Source organism: Eubalaena glacialis, chromosome 8, assembly GCF_028564815.1.
Source record: "Eubalaena glacialis isolate mEubGla1 chromosome 8, mEubGla1.1.hap2.+ XY, whole genome shotgun sequence".
Classification (NCBI taxonomy): Eukaryota; Metazoa; Chordata; class Mammalia; order Artiodactyla; family Balaenidae; genus Eubalaena; species Eubalaena glacialis.
In genome coordinates, this window is record NC_083723.1 from 72,914,802 (window position 1) to 72,936,336 (window position 21,535).

The 21,535-nt window shown below is 38.1% G+C and overlaps 1 protein-coding gene across 3 annotated transcripts in view; it reads right to left on the bottom strand.

The window, feature by feature from the left end:
• Positions 1-21,535, bottom strand: part of CDK14 (cyclin dependent kinase 14) — a 595,554-nt gene that overhangs the window by 59,877 nt on the left and 514,142 nt on the right. The window lies entirely within an intron of this gene.

The following is a 21,535-nucleotide window of genomic DNA, read 5'->3' on the forward strand; positions in this document are numbered from 1 at the left end:
CCCTTCAGAGCTCTTCCAGGCCACCAGGGAAGGTGCCTTTCGGCCAATTCGTTAGTTCCGCAACGTGGAAGGCAATTTTAACTCTTCTCTGGCCTATCTCCTCCTGCTTCAACCACATGACTACATCACAGTAATGATTTCTTTGCAATGGTTTTCAACGACCCCTACTGGGACCACAAAACTTAAATAATTTTCCTTAAAATTATTAAAGTGGGGGACTGCCCCCACTTTACTATGTCCTTTACATCTTGCATCCCCTGCATGCAACACATTCAGTTCTACTTTTGTCCTTTTTCACTGACTTAAAGACAAAAAACAAAACAAACCTCTTTGCAAATCAACTGCACTTAAAAAAAAAAAAATCTCTTGAATGTCTCTTCTCAATTTCCACCAATCCTCTTTCTTCCTTCTCTTTAAAACTCATGATAAACCAAGCCCCAATTTGCCCTTTCTCTGTCATGATTATGTATGATTTGTACCAAGACATGTGTTGCATTGTAAGAATTTCTAGCTTTTCTTCATTTTAGGAAGAGGAAATGAAAAGACAAACAAAAAATAATTATCATAAAAGAGCTCAAGTAAATATGTCTTTTGTTTATCACAGACCTCATGAAATTTGGGATTCATAACAGTTACTGAACACTTGTTATGAACCAAGCAAGCCGTTATGCTAAATACATTATCACCCCATTTAGTCTTCACAACAAGCTGATAAGACAGGCACTATTCCTAGTCCTGATTTGTAGATGGTAAAACTGAGGCTTGGAAAGGTTAAGACTTAGCCCAGGTCATGGAACTAGTAAGTAGTGCAGAGCAGTCTCAAGGCCCAGGTGGCTGGTCCAAGTCCGAGATCTTCATCCCTACCCTACACAGCTTCCCTGAGTTAAAGAGAGCTGCCTGTAGACCACAAGTGAAGACCACTGCTAACAGGACAGGTGTTAATGCAATGAATGACTAATAAAATGTTCACCAACATAAGGTCACATTTTTTGGTGTGTATGCAAATAGGCAAAGCAGAACTCATAATTAAACAAAAGAGCTCAACATTAGATCCCAATTTTCATGACAGTCTGTGTCACCATAGAGATCCCCTCAACAATGTCAAGGGCAGAAAAAAAGTGATTGCTAAACCTATTTCAACTTGCCAAAGGAAGTTCTATAAAACACCCCTTTAAGGAAGTCAGCTTTTTTTCTTATTTAGTCTTGTTCTCTTACTATTGGTTTCTATTAAAGAGACTGACTCCCCCCAGGATGCTCAGTTCTCTGAGGACCATGTGAGGAGGCTGCTACCTCCTTCTCCCTCATGTCACCACTGCTCACTTCTGCCTTTCATCCCTCCCTAAAGAACTGGACAGGGAAAAGTGCAGGGAGAAGGACTCGCTGATTTTCCCTTTTTTAAAATTATAAGGCTGCTTAAAGTCCATTCGGATTTAGTGTTGTCCTGGTTATATGCTAAGTCTCAAAGTTTTCTATGGGATTAAATAGGGAAACTGCACTTCAACGTTAGAAAGACAGGAAAAAAAGAACACCCCAAACAACTGAGGGCTGGATGGCTTCCCAGGCCGTCCTTCATACAGAAAACCAAAATAATTCCTGATCTGGTCCTGGCGGCTACTGGACTTAGCTCTAAAAATCCCAAGAAGGGACCTGGGAAACCACTTATTCAAACTTCTTGCCGCTGCATCCTTTGTTTAAAAGATACCTTAGGTGGAAACATAAAGTATAAAGCAGATTAAAGTGGAGTTACTTTGATGGGGAGAGTGATGGGCTTGGAGCCCTGCCCAGTGTTTCTCTCCCTCCTTCCCTTCCTCCACCTCCCAAGAGAAACCTTGAAGGGGATCTGAGGAGCAGTCACTGGCTTGCAAACTTGTTTTGGGCACAACTCACTGTCAAAACACAATTTTATTAAATGACTCAGTATAGGGGCACTTGCGCACACACCAACACACGCATCGCTGAAACAAAACTTTCATGAAATAATATTTATTCTTACTACATGTGATCATTTCTGACATATTTTTTTCTCACCTAGTCTATTCCATTTAAGAAACACTATTTTTCAGTCCACTAGATTGATATCACCACCCATGTGGGTAGTTGAAAAACACTGCATTAAACGACTGCATCCTCAAAAGAATTCTAAAGGTGAAGAAACTTTTGCTCACATCTGCATTTCCTCCCTCTCCAAGAAACTGATGAAGAAAAAGCATGGTAAGAAGTGGCAAGTGGATCAGGAAATTCATGGAAAAGACTCTGACAAGTACAGGTTTCTGGTACCTGACTGTACTGCTGAACTGAATGAATAAGCATTTTCAGAACTCTAATGAAAAACTGATGAGCTCATAAAAGTGCTAACAAAAGATCAAGATGAAAAAAAAAAAATTAATTACATGGGACTGAGTGAACTGATGAGGATGAGTATAGTTTTTGTGACTTTCTGGTTGAATTTAAAAAAAGAAAAAATCCCACAAGAACTCAGAGGCAAAGAATATACAAATCAATTTTCACTGCAAAGTAAAGGAGCTGTTGCAGTGGAGGATTACTGGACTGAATGTCAATATTATGACATAGTATGAGTGTGTTTCATGTTTGGTAATTGCAATCATTGTTGCTTTTGTTGTGGTCATCCATGTACAATGCTTGGTGTCAGTCTATTTATCTCTTGTAAAAATAAAATACAGTGTGTGTGAAAAAAAAAAAAAAAAAAAAAGAAGTGGCAAGTGGAGACACTAAAATTTGGAAGTCAGGCTGATTCACTTGATCTAAGAAGGGCAGATTCCCTTTGCAGGGAATTGGGAATGCTGACCAAGAGTGATGTCTGATCTTTTTTCTTATGACAAATCAAGGTACAAGTCAACTTCGTTTCCACTGCATGGACCAGAGAAGCAGGGAAAGTCAGAATCAAGGCAAATAAAAGATGGAGAAGGAGAGAGAGCGTGTCTGTACTTCAGTCCCTCTATGGGCTTCTAGTTTATGCCCAAGGCCCAGTTTTATTTTTCTTCTTGGTTCCATAAACATCCTGTATCCTTTTACTCTCCCATTTTATTAAAAAGAAGAAAGAAAGGACAAGAAACACAGCACAGCCTCTTGCCTTTTGAGACAGAGCACATTCTGTCTATGGAATATGTATCTCTCTAAATAATTCTACTTCTTACCTATCAAAAAGAAAAAAAAAGAAATCTAGCACAGTCATGGTAATAAGTTTGAAAATAAGTTGTCATTAATATACATAAAATCTGTTCATGCTACAAAAGTATCACTAACATAAAAAAAAAAACCTCTTTAAAAGAACAGTACAGAAAATATTTTTGGTGGATTTAAAGAAAGTGAAAGAGAATACAAACATATGCATTTACGGAAAGAATTCCCAATGTCTACTACTTTTCCACCCTTAGGATTGTCAACTTACTATGTCAATCCAGTGGCAGCCACAGGATTTAAAGGTTTTATTGAACTTTCTTCACTAACTTAAAAGATAAATGTCAAATGCCATCTATTTAAACGTGTGTCCCTTTTTACGTTTCATTTTAGCAAGAGGTTGTAAGAAATACACCTTACAAAAAAATCTAGCCATGGCAAACCTATAACAAGACTTCAAACATATGTACTTCTCCACACCAAATCACAAAATGGGCTTTTATAAGTTTCTTTCTCCAAAAATAAATAAGAGAAAGTAATAAAAAAAGATAAAGCCTTCATACAGAATTGCAGCAATTATATCCCCACAGCTACACTATAACCCAAAAGTTTGCAAAGGCTTTGATTATTGAACCATGGCTGAAGTGAATAATTTGCTTTTCACTAGGAAAACAAGCACATTCATTCTCACCACAATGGAGAGAGGCAGTTTTAATTAAACCTTATCAAAAGATGAATAAAGAATAAACTCAATACCCATTCCATAGAACTCTATTTTCATCTGTTTAGTTTAAGCTTGCCATGTTCATGCAATAATTATCCACTGTCCAAGGAACGCCGGAGTTGTGTTAATGTTGGTAAAGATTTAATTAGCTCAATTATCTGGAGAGTATTGAATTGAGGCTCAGCACAGTACAAATTTCTTCAGGCTTTATACATACCTCTGATCAAAATACATGAAACTGAAATCTCAGTGTACAGAAGACTCTAACTTCAACAATTCTACTATTGAAACAGTTCCATACTTCATAATTTTATTACTCCAATTAAAAAAAAAAACCCACAATATAAGTCTTTAGAAGTAGAACTCGTAAGTGAAGGCTTATCTTGGTGCCAAGAGTGTGTGTGTGTTTGCGCGCGCGCCGGTGCCGACACAGCGCATACAGTTAACTTCCTGAATCTGTAAATATGTTTTTAGAAAGTTAATTAAATTTTCCTTTTAGATAAATATTAACACCCAAAGTCCAGTCCTTTTAAAAAATTTTATCTTTTCAATGGAGTCTACATATATTATCTTTTTCACGGAAAACGAGGCATTTAAAAAGCATTGAAAGCGCAATAACACAGACAACTGTTTCAATCTGTCAGACACCAGGGACAGACAGTAGGGTTCATTTCAGAGAACAGATTGGCCCCCAGCGGCCTGACCTTCCTGGTGGGAAAGAGAACATAGTGCTGTGCTTGACAAGCTCAGCAACAAAGAGGTATATTCAGGTCCCCCCAGTTCAGACACGCTTCTCACAGGGAAAAATGCAAAGCAGGAGAAAGAAATGCACCACTTCCAGCAAAGCAGAGCTTACTTAGATCAGAGACCAGCAACTCACCACAACAAAAAATAACGTATTTAGGAAAGTAGCAAGCACCATTTTATTCACTCATTTATAACTTCAGAAAGCTCTTATCTGGCCATTGTCAATGTCTTAGCTTTCAACCTCACCTGTGATCCAAGCTCACTGGCATTATCACATCAATGGAAACTCCCAAATATGACTATCCTGGTAAAGGTTTTCTTAATTACTCCACCCATGAAGACAGCACAAATTTTCTCTTAGAAGCTGGCTCATGCTAGTTTCAAAGTAAGCACGTCACAGGTTTTGCCTTTATTTTGAAACTCAGATGGACATTTCCTTGTCTTTTAGACCCTTAGATAAACAGATTTTTCATTACTCATTTTTATTTTGAATTTGGGCAGGGTCTTCTATGCAGGTCTCCAAGTTAGCCAAAAATCCAGCAAAAGGATCAACAACAATAAAAAAAAATTCATAAAGCAATATCCTTAATTAAAAAAAATCTGAAGCTAAATTCGTTGCTATGTGTAAATACACATATTTTTCCTAATTTCTAAGGTCAAGTTATATTGTATATCCTGCTTGATCAGCTACAAGCAATGTTTAGTTTGTATGTTTTGAATTATACATATAATGTGGTAAGATACCACATTTTTTGAAGCTTTAAGCTCCACATAGAAGACCATAAATTTAAAAGGCACTCACAACTGCCCACATTATCCTTATAAACAAATACATTGCTATTTTTTTAAAACTTCCATTCTGTGTTTTGAGTACATACTTTCCTGAACTATAAGGATTATGGGTATTTAAGTACAAACCAACTAGTGAAGTTGAAATGAGCCCTGATTTCTGACCCATGGATACCGTGATGATTTAATATATAAGCAGGTATTACAGACACACAGTCCTCACTACAGACGTGTAGACTATTAGAAAGACTTATGGTGAAGCGTAGACCAGTGCATACTATCTAGTTCTTCTTGGGTTAGGAAAGAAGGCATCTTTTTGAAAACTGGACACAGACCATAGTCATAAACTTATGTTGCCAGATAAAAGATAACGGTTGGGTAGTGAGAAAACTTGCTCTGCTTAGTGGTCTAAATAACTTGTCTTAACGTTAAACACTTCAACCTCAGAACATTTTGTAAGGAAACAGGGCAAAAATGATGCATGGCAATCACAAATTGTATCTGCCACTTTTTTTTTCTTTGAGCCAGCTTTTCTGAGAATTACATTAAGGCCTTCGTTGAGTTGGCAAAGAAAGATACAAGTATGGGTTGGTTTTACCTCGTTTTTGCTAGCCTGCAAACACTTTTATGGTGTGACTCACTCAGTGTGGCTCGAAAAGACACCCTTGGAACTTCAGAGTATTTTGTGCAAGAACAAAGGGTGCTTGGGTTCAGTCTGCAACACGAGTCATTCTTACCACACAAATTCCCTTCTTTTGTGCTGGCGAAGGGGGATACTTTGAGCCCTTTGGGTTTAGAAGATCTTCAAACAGACAATAGTGTGCAAACAACGCTCGAGAACATAACTTTACGAGGACAACCTCAAGGCTGAGACCAAGGCTTTGAGAAAGGCCCCTTCAGCAGATTTCCTTCTGCTCTTCACCCCGAACAAAGCCTGCCTGACAATACTGAAATCCCTTTCTTTCTTTGCATTAAACCCCCTTGGCAGGAAAAGCATGCAAATGCTATCTGTGGCTCCCCTGTCAAAGGCTACTCTCACCGGCTATCTTTTCTCTGTCTGGCTCTCCAGCAGACCATCTACCCCCTGACATGGAGTCCAGCCTTCCAATTCAACATCTTTCACTGCTCTGACAGTCAGCTCCCTGGGCCTGCCACTGCCTCTAAAAGGGGCTCATTTAGTCGTAATGAACGATTCCCTGCATATTTCCTAAGGTATGGTAATTGTGCTAAACGCCAACAAGTGAAGCATTCATTCTCCTTCTCATTTAAATCTTTTTTTCCCCCTCAGCAGTCTCCCTCCCTCTGCCTTCTTTTTACCTCACACCACCACAAACCCCTCGCCACACACACACTTTTCTTTTTTCTACTCCTCCCTGGTAACATTTCAAGTAAAGAGATGGAATGAAGGTGGAAATTGGAAACTACAGGAAAACAGACAGCTCAAAAAGCAAAGCTGACTAAATGGTGAAGGAGCGCATGAGAAGTCACAAAGAAACTGAAAGAGTTAAAAATGAAAGATTGTTTTCCTTGACACAAATATATAAATATATGCAAATACATATATTTGAATATTATTTATGTAAAATGACCACATAATAAGCTGGTTTCAGGTCCCAAATACGTTGTGTACACACAAAATATAAAAATCTTACAAATTCATTTTTGGACACATACGTTTTCTTCTCAAAATTGATTTTCACCCTGCGTTGCAAATAAAAGGTACAAATAAAAGGTAATGATTTTGTCTCACCAGCCTCTCTTCTTTATCTTTAAGTCGCAGACAAGAGAGAGAGAGAAGGTCAGAAATCTTAATTTCTGACCTCTTGCAAACATTTCAAGTCCTGGCAAGTGGGCAGTGAGCCAATGAGGACCGTATTATGTTCTTTCAGGCCGACCAAGGCTACCGTGATCAGGAGATGTTTTCTCTGCTACACGAAGGGAATATCAGTTTAATGTATTTCCTTTGTCATTTCCCCTTACACATAAATTTTACACATACAAGCAGAATTAGTCTACTTTTTTCACATTATCACATGTATTTCTCCATGTTATTTGTCTTTATGACCATCATTTTTTTTATTCTTGAATTTTATTTTATTTATTTATTTTTATACAGCAGGTTCGTATTAGTTATCTATTTTATACATATTAGTGTATATATGTCAATCCCAATCTCCCAATTCAGACTGCATAATATTCCATCCAGTTTGGTATACTTTAATCTACTTCGTAATTCCTTTTAAAAAATATTTAAGTGGTCTATTCTAAAAAACTTATGTTCAATCTGTCTTATTTTAGCTGTCTTAACATTTCTTCTTTGTCATTATCATCATCATCATCATCATCAAAAAAAGTTACTGAATTACTAAATATTAGGTGGTTTTAAGAACTTGGTTAGACTCACTTTAAGATTGTCAAATAATTAAGTTTGTTTGGATTTAGGCAAAAATGGACATGAAAACTAGAGTTAACTCTTATAGGAGCTTAAAGTTCATAAACATCAGTATGAATTTATTCATGAAAACACTTTTGCATACCTACAGAGTGCTGAGCATATTACAAGTTAGACCATGACGATACTAAATTTTTAAAAATATTTATTTATTTATTTGGCTGCGCTGGGTCTTAGTTGCGGCACGCGGGATCTTTTTAGTTGTGGCATGTGGGATCTTTTTTTTTTTTTTCAGTTGCAGCATGTGGGATCTAGTTCCCTGACCAGGTATTGAACCCAGGTCCCCTGCATTGGGAGAGTGGAGTCTTAACCACTGGACCACCAGGGAAGTCCCAAGATACTAAATTCTTAAACATTTCTTTCAACTTCAAAAATTGTCTTAAATTTTTATCCTTGGAAAATCTGTTATCTCATTCTTTAGTTTCGCATTTCCCCTAAATGTTGTCAATGTGTCTTAATATATAGAATTTTACATATCCACGGAAGTTAAATTAAGGGGGTCATTATTCATTTTACAAAAAATATGCTAACAAAGAAGGCATATTCTTTCAAATAAAATAATGAATTTATGCATAATTTTTCAAGAAACGCATTTATGTACATGTTGAAAAATGTATACTAAAGGAGCCATACCCATAATAGATTCACAGAATTTCAGGGCTGGAGAATGAATAGGTTTTCAGCCAAAGAGAAGGGTGAGTGTTGGTACAATTTCTAATATTCTAATATTATGTTAATATAAGTGTGAATGGAGTTTTACACATTTCTTTACTTATTCTCAAGACATGATCTACCATAATAAGAAGTTCAAAGAAAAGGAAAAATACCATGCCTTCTTTCAAGGTTATTATATGATCCCTAAAGGATCTACCAGCTTTAGGATGTTTTGACCCTCCTATGTCTGACCAGGAAGTCGTATATATTGCCCGCCCCCTGGGCAATCACATTAAAATCCAAACTCTTTAGCACGTCATTCCAGCCCTGTCACAATCTAGCTTCAAATCACTTTTCAGTCCCATCTCCTCTCACTCCACCACTCCCACGTCTTTCAGCTTTATCAGACCCTTCCTTAGGATGCTGCACTTTGTGACATGGCTTTGCTCAAAGTGTTTCTCTAGTCCCTCCTTTTGCTCAAAATCTCTTCTTTTTTTGTTTTTTTTTTTAAAGGAACATTTATTTATTTTTGGCTGGGTTGGGTCTTCGCTGCTGCGCACAGGCTTTCTCTGGTTGCAGTGAGCGGGGGCTACTCTTCGTTGCAGTGCGCAGGATTCTCATTGTGGTGGCTTCTCTCGTTGCGGAGCACAGGCTCTAGGCACGCGGGCTTCAGTAGTTGTTGCACGTGGGCTCAGTAGTTGTTGCTCGCGGGCTCTAGAGCGCAGGCTCAGTAGTTGTGGTGCACGGGCTTAGTTGCTCTGCAGCATGTGGGATCTTCCCAGACCAGGGATCGAACCCGTGTCCCCTGCATTGGCAGGCGAATTCTTAACCACTGCGCCACCGGGGAAGTCCCCAAAATCTCTTCTTTCATGAAATTTTCTCAAGCCCCTCTCGCAGAATTAATTTTCGTTATTTGTCCTCGCACGTAGCTTTATGAAAACATACCGTAGCCTTTATCACCCTTCAATTTAAATGTTTGTATCTATGTCTCTCAATTGTGATTGTCTTGAAGCTAAAAAACGGCTTTATTTACTACTACTTAGAACAGCACCAAGATAATGGCTACTGAAAAAAATACTTGTTGAAAGAACAGAAGATTATGGTATGGTGAGTAAGGCGGACATTCACTACATTTAAAAATATTTAAGGGACATAAATTATGTGCAAAACTAGGTGATGGAGACAAAATTGGGAAATAAGGATAAATCAGTAAACAAATGCCTATATTCTGAGATTTAGATGCTAATGGGTAAGATGGACAAATACCAGGGGTCTTCAATACAGAGGGGCTGAAACTCTAGCTTTGTTCTCAACATGTGTAAAATAGCCATACATTTATTTGTGGAATAAAGGTATGTGAAAATGTGCTCGACATTACTAATTATCAGGGAAATGCAAACCAAAACCACAATGAGACATCACCTCATACCTGTTAGAATGACTAGCATCAAAAAGAGATAACAGGGACTTCCCTGGTGGTGCAGTGGTTAAGAATCTGCCTGCCAGTGCAGGGAACATGGGTTTGATCCCTGGTTCAGGAAGATCCCACATGCTGCAGAAAAACTAAGCCTGTGTGCCACAACTACTGAGCCTGCACTCTAGAGCCTATGAGCCACAACTACTGAAGCCCACATGCCTAGAGCCCGTGCTCTGCAACAAGAGAAGCCACCGCAGTGAGAAGCCCACGCACTGCAACGAAGAGTAGCCCTTGCTCGCCGCAACTAGAGAAAGCCTGCGCGCAGCAATGAAGACCCAACGCAGCCAATAAATAAATAAATAAATAGATAGATAGATAAATAAATTTATTTATTTAAAAAAAAAAAGAGTTAAAAAAATGCAACCCTAATCTGACTTCTACTCATGCTGAGTAGTTACTTTCAATTCTGAACCCCATAATGCACTCAGATTTCCATGAGCTACCTCATGGTAGTGGGCAGGGAGGGAAGGACCTGAGTCCATTCTCCTGAAAGAAGTCAAATGTACGCTGAGTTTGCTCAGGACGCTGTACAGAAAGTCCTCCCGAGTCCTATAAACAAGCTATGTAAAATAGCCTGATGACTTAGTACTGTAGGATCAGAGCCTCACCATTAGGTAAGGTCAAACCTAATGCATATAAAAAAGGGAAAGTTACAGCCCCCCAAAGTAATATATAGCAAAAGTCTTTTAAGAATTAGCCTTCTAATCATCAAGGACACAGATTTAAATGGCACTCAACTGTAATTTTCAGATGACATCTGTGTGAACAAGAATTGGGATTTTATTCACTGTACCCCAGAAAAACTGAGATAGTCAATTAGATGGATAGAACTGGAATAACTCTGTAGAGCAAAACAAAAAAATTGCAATGAAGAGTAATTTATTCAAGGGGGAAAATGTTACCAGCAAAATTAGCATATTAGAGCTAATGCATGACACTACGGGTATAGAGCAGCAGCTCTCACACTTCTGGGTCTTAAGGACTCTTTATACACTTGAAAATTATAAAGGACGCCCCCAGAGCATTCGTTTATATGGATTATAGCTGTTGGTGTTTACCATATTTGATATTAAAATTGATAATTTAAAATATTTATTAATTCATTAAAAATAACCCAATTGCATGTTAACATAAAAGCACTATTTTAATAAAATAACCATATTTTCCAAACAGAATTAGCAAGAGGGGTGGCACTACTTTACAATTATGCAAAACTTTTAAATATCTGGCTGAATAGCAGACAGCTGGGTTCTCCTATCTGTTTCTGCATTCAGTCTGTTCTACGATATGTTATTATGGTTGACGTAACTGAAGAAAATACCGCCTCTCACAGATATATAGTTGGAAAAGAAAGAAGTATTTTAATAGCCCTTTCAGATAATTGTGGATATATATTCTTTTATATTATAACAAAACTCAACAAGTGGTAGTTTCTTAAAGATTAGTTGCCCTGGGAAATTTGAAACTGTATCAATGAATTCTTTGTACTCTGTTACTTTAAAATCTATTGGTTTATTTTGCACTTTCAGTGAGCATTTTACCCATGCAATGATTTTCTACAATCACGCACTGGTCATTTGGAAAGTACTGATTCAATGGGTTATACAGCTCTTTTGAATGCTGACACATTTCACTATACAATTTCAAAAAAATCACATTTGCTTATGTCACTACCCATCTCACTTGAAAAATATTTGGAAAGTTGTCAAGCCCACAGTGGCAAATAAAAGTTTTCTATGGTTTCCCCAAATTCTAATTTTCTATTGAAAGCTTTAATTTTATCTTAGGCAGCAAATGCTACTGGTTGTTTTCCTGGGGTGACAGACTCACTTTTTGTTCATTTTTAAGAAACGTCTGCCAAATACCCAAGTCTGAAAAACCATAACCAATAACCACTATCAGTCAGTCATCCATTAAAGACCATGTTTCAGGGAAAAACAGCCAGTTCCCCTTGCAACTCAAACACCTGCCCACAGCTTTCCCTTGAGACAACCAGAGTAATTAGGTACACAGTGGAGATGGTTTATGCAAACTTCCCATTTAGTCACACTGAATATTAAAAAGACATTTACTCAAAGGGGGAGCTTTAATAAAATTAATAATCTTAACTGCTTCATCAAGAACATTATTAAGTGAAACTGGGTTTTAAAAACAATTACCATTGTGTGGCGGTAGAGAAAAGAGTGCCTAGGAAGACAGTTTGGTGCCACTGCCTTGATTCATGCTAAGGAGCCAGCGGTTTTACTTCCATTGCTTTTGCACCATTAGTGCAAATGTCAACACAGTGCAAAAGGCAAAGACCAGTTTAGTATTATTAAGGAAACAGTTTTGACCCCCATGGAGCTTCTGGGGATCCCCAGGGTATATGGACCACACGTTGAGAACTACTGATAAAGAGGACAATTATAAGGATGCCATTTCTCTTCTTTGGAACTAGGGAACTTATCTAAGGGGAACCCATAAATCTGACTGTGAAACTTTCAACAACAAGGTCACTCAATCCATAGAGCTGTGGAAAGATTCAACAAAGGGAATGATAAATATAATGTCAGTATGTATCAGATATTATTTTAGTTGATGGAGAGGAGATTAACTGAGAAGAAGGCAAGATAGCGGAGAGTCTACGACGTCCGTGAATGCAGAGCTGACTTTAGAAAGCCAAGGTGAGGGCAGAGCATGGAGGAAAGAGTGAGAAATGAGACCAGGTATGAACAAAGGCCACTAGTCACCTCCGGCTCTGCATGGCTGGACTCCTTCATCTGGCCCATCTTGAGAGGTAAGGGCATCTTACTTCAAGCTTCTGAGACTGTGAAGTCCTTGGGAAGACAACTAGACCCAATCCTCTTATTAAAACATTTTATTGACAGTGTTTTCTTTCAAAATAGTTGACTTATTCATTTTTCCAATAAATCTGTCAGTTGTTAACAAATTGAGTTACTGTGGAATAAAAAATCTTAACTTTAGATGAGCTATTTCAAAAGTCTTTCATAATTTTTTTTTTTTAAAGGCCAGCTCCTGGACCACACAATAAAGCTCCCAAATAAGGGGATGAGTGGATTCACACTGATGTTTAAATTTTCAGATTTGACAAAAGTAATGCAGTATATCTTGACAGCTATATTCAGTAGCTTAATGCTAAGCTTTTCATGCTGAATACAGAACAGAATGAATTTTCCACCAGTGTTTCCACTAGGAGATTTTAGGATTCCTATTCACTTAAGACAGCAATCTGAGGCCGCTTGATAAAACAAGCACTGGTTATTTCATAACTGCCTCATAAAATGTCTCAGTATTTAAGAGAAAAGAAAAGTCAAGACAAAAACATTTTGAAAATATATGTTATAATCAAAATCTGGATGCTAAGTAAACATCCTTTAGTGTTCAGCCAGAAAGACTTGCAGCTGTGGCATCTGTGGCTTAAAATAACAGAATGAAGATCTCCATGTAAAAGATAAATGATATCGTAAAAGTTCCTTATCAAAAGAAAACACATTTTCTGATGGAATTTATGTAGGAAAAAGCTTTACACTAAAGCCCATTTAATACATCGTAAAAATACTGAAACCTTTAAATTTGGAGTTTGGTTCGAGTACATGCTAGGCAATATTATTTTCTGTTTTGCCACTACATTCTCTTTTTACAAATTGCAGATTAATGCTTCCTGTAAGGACACTTTTTAATTTTAGTTTTGTTTGTAACTATGGCTACTGTAAGTTGTTGACTTTATGATAAAATATCAAATTCTATCCAGATGAACTGACAACTAGGCTCCAGTTTCATTACTGGAGAGCTGCTCCTTTAAAAAAAAGATTAAAGTTTTCACATTGTACCAAAATATGATATAGTCATATTCTAAAATATACATGTATATTTTAACATGGATTCAATCTAAATCTCCCCAAGGGCAAACGCTCTCCTCTATAAATGAGATTTCATGAGAATCTGGAACCCTGGTTTGATTTGTGTAGCCTAGCTAAGCACTGAAGATAAACACCAAGCCTGTTATAATTCAGTATGCAACTGAGCTAGTCTTCCACACCAGCAGAGGGAAAAGAAAAAAAAAAAAAAATCCCCTTATTTTCTAAAGTTGCCCATCTCTATCCGTTTGTCGAGTTGCCACAATTGCCCAGATAAAACATTTGAGAGTATGTCAGCTTTAATTAATGTAACATGACCTGATCATTTCCACAGTTAAGAATAAAGAAGTTTGCATTCTTTAAATCCAAAGCGCAACCTGGAGATTATGCTAAGTTGCTTCATTCATAGTCCACACTCCCCTGCTCATGTCAGAAGGACAGCATTTGTCCCCTCTAGTGATAAACAAATTATACATGAAATCAATTCCACTTCACAATCATTTTCCCTATTGGGTATTATCTTTCCTTCTCTGCTGCCTCCAGTTAAGCCCGCATCCTGTAACTTGCTAATGAGCTGGGGGCTTTCTGTTCCAGGTGGCACCCCCTGCCTCGAAGTCATGACATTTCCCATTTCGAATGCTGCTGGCATTTTTCGACAGCTCCTGCTAACTAGCCTTTTTGACCTGCACTAAGAGGAACTCATCTGATCGAATCCTCTAACCTGCCAATCATTCCAGCAAATGATCTTCACAGTCACTCCCAAGGCAGGAATGGAAAAAAAAAAAAAGGAAATGCGAGTGAGAGAATGAGGGAGTAGGGAAGCGGCTGCCTCTGCAGCTACCTAATGAGAATGCTTTAAGTCTCTGAGGCAGCGGAAACACTGAAAAACTGGTGGGAAAATTAGGACACAACTGAATGCCTGGCTCTGTAATTACTGACTTCTTTCCATCCTGAGATCATTTTGAGAGCAACACCTCTGAGATGTGCCAGTTTCTAAAGAACACAAGAACACCCTACCTTATGTAGAGAAAATAGATTTATTTCTCCTGCCACTATCAATATGCAATTCTCATAATCCCACTCTGTCAAACAGCATCCTTTGCAGAATTAATTATGTGCTGTAAGCTTGTTAAGTGTGCATTTGTAAACTAGGGATGATTATCATGTTGGCCACAGTGAAGAAAGGACCTCTTTTATTTTTCCCCAGGCATATTTTAAATGTTGCCACAATTTAGGGGGTGTTGATTTTTACATGTTTACCTAAAAACAAATAGGTATGGTGAAAGTTGGCATTGGGCTCAGGGAGGATTTAACACTGACAACATAGGATAATCTGGACATTCTTGATTTTAATGGAGGTAAAATAATTTTTGTTCCTTCCCAATTTTTCTTACCTATGCACAATCAGTTTATTTAGTGGGTTCCCAGCCCACAGAATAACCTAATTACTTTAGGAAAAAAGATCCACTACATGGATCTTTGGCAATGGATCACAAGTCTAGATATCTTAACATGAAGTAGATTTGTTGACCAAGGAATGATACAATATAATTACGTGTGATCATTACACCATTTATATAATAATGTAAAATAAATACTGTACATGATTTAATTGCACATGATAATCACACATCTTTCCCCATTTATAGTAATTAGGCCAATAGCCCCATTTACAGTAATTATTATATGTAATTGAGGGCATTTTACTAATTGCATTGAAAATGATAATCCAGAGCAATTAAAAATCCAAGGGCACTATAAATAATGCAAACTGCATTAAAAGAATGGTGATAATTTAAAGGGAAAAAATTCAGCCAAGTATGGAATTTAAGAGTACAGCATTAGATTCCATGCTTGGCATGCCCGCTAATATTTTTTATGAGATAAATTTCCATCAATTTCTCAAACTTGTGTATTGTTTCTGTTCTAGATCTTGTACACTATTTCATCAGCTGGAGAAGTTATCCTTTGTTTAATCTATGACGTTATTCTAACAACTCTAGGACTGTTGAAAAATTATTCTATTTGGCTGTGTGAGTGTACAGAGTGTGTGTGTATACGTGTGTGTGTGTGTGTGTATGTGTGTGTGGGGGGGTAGAGGAAACAGCTCTCCTAAATTCCAAAGGAGACCCACTAAATTATTCATTTGCACAACCAATTTGATGTTCTTAAAAGCTTTATTCATTGAAGCATCTCAGAGTATTGCAAACATTTTGTTAAATATACTTGTAATAATTTAGCTAAAATGTTTAACTTTGTTAGACTTGAAATACACTCGGGTTGCGGTTTTCATCACATTTGCTATCTGTCTAGAATTTTAATGTGTCTAAGGACCGAATCCCTGGCTTTTGTCCCAGGGCCCCAGTGTCATCCCTCCTCGATCCCACTCCCCATTTCTACCCAGACAAAGCTCCTCTGTGAGGAGCATCTCAGGAGTGATGAGCATTTGTGGGACAATGGCAATAGTTTCAAGCTTTTTTTTGCCTTCTCTTCTCGACATTGTCATTTAGACATTGTCCTCTATGCATTCAAATGTCATCCCAGACCATCAGCCCACTTCAACTCAAACAGCCTCCTTTTATGCTCAGACACTTCTTAGAGTATCCGCAGACCACAAAGACTGTCTAGTGGGACTCAGCTGCTATCCTGGTATTAATAATACAATACAGTGCACTTAGGGCATAGACGATTCCCTCTGTATCCCAAATTCATAAGAATCAACATTAAATGAAAAGGAAAAATAGAGCACCTGAACTGATTATAATTACTTGTTATATGTGACTGTTAACTTCATAATAGTTTGGCCAAGCATTCTAATAGATATCTTGCTAGTAGCCATATCACATCTTATGCCCACTATTTATAAGAAAGCTTCACTCATATTATGCTGCTGGCTAAATAGTCCCTAAGAAATTAATTTCGGTTTTAAAAAGACAGAAGATGCAAGTTGCAGTGCTATCCTCACCTCCCCCCACCACCGGCCCACCATCCTCAATTTGAAAGCTCATCTGACCTGGAAACATTGAATCTCAAAAACATAGCCAATTTTCGAGCATCTGTGGGCTGATGAACCAATTTGTGGAGCATCAAACAAGTTTCTTCTCTTTTAGCCGTTTTGCTTTTGAAAACTCTCAGTCAGAGAAGGGTAAAGGAAAAGCAAGGACAAAACCCCCTATATTTTTAATGTAAAAAATATCACTCTGAATTCTTTGTTTTTAAGAAAAACACACTGAAATATTTAAAGGTAATAGAGCATCGTGTGAGGAAAAACTGTGTATGTGCACACATTTTTGTGTCTGTGTGAGAAAGAGAGAGAGAGGGAGAAAGAATGAATATGATAGAGCAAATGTAGTAAAATGCTAACATTTGGGGAAAGTGGACGATGTGTATCAGCCATTCTTTGTACTACTCCTGCAACTTTTCTGTAAATCTGAAATTATGTCAATACAGAGAAAAATAAATACTTTAAAAAATGCACTCTGGATGAATGAAGCATGATATATTAAACTTTCTTTTCATTCTGCTTTGTGACAATCCCAGGACATAATTAAGCAGATTAGATAGTAAAGGACTTAGTCTTTGGCGAACCCATTCACAGGGCTGGTGGACATGGTATGTGGGGTACAGATCAGAGGTGACCCAAAGGAAGGGAAGGGCAGAGAGGCAGAGAAGGGACAGGGAGAAGAGAAGAGTCAAACTTCCTTAGCCCATTATTTTGCTAAGTAGTGGATTTAGAGGAGGTAATAGACTCTCTAGGGCAGAGGGGAAGCTAAGGAAAGGGGGGTGGAGGTGGGGTGGGGAAACTGAACCACATTCCAGCCTTTTCTCAATCAAGTGTTCACAAACGTAGTCTGCACATGTATGGTTCGAAGCGCTGTTAAGTTCCTGAATAATACATATTTCTTAATCTTCAGTAATGTAGAGGTAACGACAAAAACCAGGGATTCTTTCAAATAAAACCTGCGAGGAACACTAAGGTTTATTTCCCCCTCTGCCTGTTGTTATTTCCACAACTACTGCTGTCAACTACATGAGACAACAGAGATAATAAACAGAGATAAAACTGTAGTTTGACAGGAAAAAAATTTGCAGAGTCATGCAGAAAATAACAGTTCTAGCAGGAGAAAAATCATAAATCTTTCTGCTACTGAAAGAAAACTAGATCCAACACTTGAATTTCTTATACTGTGGTAAGTACTAATGGGTGTTATCTCCTTTTGTGTCTACAGTTGAGAAGACGCAACATGGCTTAAAAAGACTGTGAGTCAAAAATATCACACACTGAGGACGTTGTTACTCCATTAAAACTGGAGTTTCCCTCTATACTTGTCTGATTTTTCCCTTGGTAGTGTACAGGCCAGGCAAGTGCCTTCCATCTATACTGCTTGCTTTCCTAGAAGCTTCAGAGACTGCTACGCCCAGAGCCCTCTTCTGACGGGTTCCTTAAGGAAAGGCTGGCCACCCAGTTCACAGCTCAGCTGACTGGACCCACCCAACAGCCTTGCTCCAAGCCTTGCTCTCTCTCCATGATGATGGCCACACCAATCAGAGCTGCTCTGGAGGAGGGTCTGAATCTGAAGAGAAGAGCTCGGCTATAGACTGCCCCAGGAATAGAGGCACAAGAGAAGCGATGATAAGCAGGATTCATGAATAAGCAGAAACAAGTCAGCAGAAGCCACGAGATGAAGAGCAGATAAAAGTACTGTTAGTCAATGCAGGGACAGAAGAGGTCACAGCACGACAGAGAGCAAGAGGGGGCTGTTTCTCCAGGGGCAGGTACCAGAGTTGAGATGGCGGTTGAGTTTGACGGCAGACAAACCAAAGCTCCTGTGGACCCTGACGGGCATTCAGGATTTGTGACGCCTGCCTGTGCAGCTTTAAGAAGTCTAAGGACTGTCCACCTGTTCTTCCTTACTTCCCTGAGCAATCTCAACAAAGACCACCATCCCTGAGGACACCGCACCATGTTTCCTTCCGCCGAGAGATCCCCACGCCCGCTTCCTCGTGATGGCTCCCGTCCCTGTGGCACAGCGCTTTCTGTCGCTCTCAGTCATCCGTCTCTGTCCCTCTCACTTTGCCACCTGCCTCTTTCCTCACTTGAGTGTCTCTCTTCCGCAAACGTTTTGGGCTTCTCTGAAGTGGCTATATTCTAGAACTGAAATATATTTTTACTGATTGAATTCAGTTCAACTTTCCTGATTCCTCAAAAGCAGGCAGGAGAAACGCTCTTCACTGGTGCTGCCCAGTAGAACGTTCTGTGATGCTGGAAAGGTCCTCGCCCTGCCCTGTCCCTATGGTGGCCACTAGTCATGGTGGGTAATGAGCGCTTGAAATGTGGTACTGCTACTGGGGGAACAAGGTTGTAATTTAGTTTAATTTTAATTAATTAAAAATGAACTTAAAATACCTACACGTGGCTAGTGGTTACCCTGTTGGACAGCACAACTTTATATTAATCTTCCTTAAAAAAAAAAGGGAAGGGAAAGGAAGGGATGGCTTTTCCTATTTTGTCTTCATCCAGTCCTGGACCAAATAAGTTGATTATGTTACTTCATAAATGTACAATTCTTAAATAGTTACCGAACAGGTCATAATATGTGGTCCAAAGGTTACCTACATCAACATCCTTTGGGGTTCTTTAAAATGCAGAAGACCCCAGGAACCTGGATTTTTAAAAACTCACCAGGAGTTTTGGCACTGCCCCCCATTTCCCCAGGGTGTGTGAACACCTCTCTAATGAACGTTCAGTTAGCGATGCCAGAGAGTCTTAAGCACCAATGAATTATATTTTGCCTGGAGTTCGGTTTTTTAAAAAATCTTTCTCTTATTTAATTAAAATTCTTGAGCAATTTATGCATCCTACTGTTTACCTGGCAGCCTACTTTTAGGAAATTATTGCTTGATGACTGAGTCAAACAGAAAGAGTCTACCACATTTCTTTTTCATTTTCATATAATACTTAAATAACATTGATTAGCAAAGATAATATACTAGAAAGCAAGGAGAGGGTCACCAAAATATGCATGCAGTTAACTTCTTGCACTTGAACCAAATACAGTTTTTTCATGCACCAGACAGATATTTCTATATTTATTATGAATTTAATAGGGTTTGAAGACCAATTGATTCATTGAAAAGAGATGTTCCATAATGAGCATATACCATTTCAGGAAAATTATAAAACATCTGTCTAAAAGATTAGAGGCCATTCTTACCCCCTGTATTCAGGGAAAGGAGAGCAGACAAGAGTGACTGTGCACTCCCTGTCTCAATTTAGAATAACTGGAAAATTAAGCTCAGCCTGGGGGTGTATTCGGTATCACTGTGCACAAATATAAGTGATACTAATGGATGTGATATTCAATATAGTTTCCGGTCTTTCCCTTGGGGAAAATTTGTATGCGTATTTAAGGTTCTCTCAGACTTTAGGAAAGTCCTATCCTTTAATGTTGATAAAAAGGGTGGGGACAATCTATGCAATCTGTAGTCTATTCATATCTTTAGAGGATAACAAACTGTAGGAAGCACAGTATCTTGATCATCCATTGGCTCCATTTTTAAACTTAGGTGCATGTGGTTTTCTTTTCGTTTCATTTGGTTACAAGACTCTGAAACCAAAATTGCTTTCTGCTGCAAAGAAAAATGCTTCTCATTAGCTTTTCCAGTAAGGCCAGTTTATGCAAATCCAGGATTATTAACTAAATAACTGAAGTGACCTTAGTATATACAAGTTTAGAAACAATTTGGCATCGTGGTATAAGAGAAAACTTAGAACTTGAAACGCTCCTCTCTACTCAGTCCTCCATCATTTCAAAACCAGAAGCAATACAATGCATTTTCCACACTTACCTCTGTGTAACTCCCCAGAGAGAGATGGTTAAAATGCTAGATTACAGTCTTAGCCTCTCTGAGCCCTCAACCTCTTCCCCCTTCCTCTCCTTCCCAATCTCTCTGGGCTTTACAAAGAACTGGGGCATTTGAGGAAAATTTAAGATGCCTCAGCCTGTTCTAAACTGTTAATTACTTCATCAACAACAAAATCAAAATCTAGGGAATTACATATTTTCTTTATGAATACCCTTATTTATGTAGACTTTTGGCTCTATAATGTCTACAATATAGACACTGGTATTCAGCTATTGATTAGAATCAGCTCCACTGTGCAGGATGTATTAGGCCAATATATAGGCTATGCTATTTAATCTCTAAGATGAACCCATTTGATTAAAAGAAAACCCTACAAAGGTGAAAAGTTAAAATGGTTTCCTTTTTTGCTGACTGACAGAAAACTCTTAAAATCCAGCTTCCATGCAACTTTTCTGAGAAAAAGAAATTTAGATGTTTCCTTAATATAATGTTGAATCAAACTGAGGTATCTGGATTTTGAAGAAAACAACAAAGGCAATAATAATATGAAAGCTTTAAAAGTTGATGTGAAAAAGACAAAATTCATAGAGAACATATTTCTAATATTATTAGATAATTCTAGAGGAAGAGGTTCTAGATAATACCCTTGAATCTAGTTTTAAAAACATACTACAAAGAAAAAACATCTTTGTAAAGGCTTTTGAATACTGATGACTGGAGTTCCGAGCAGCTCTTTAAAATCTCTTTTCACTTAGCAGTTTTTGAGACCTTATGGGCAATGCTTCTATCCAGTGAGCCTGATTTGATTTACACGGAAAAGCTGACCTGAA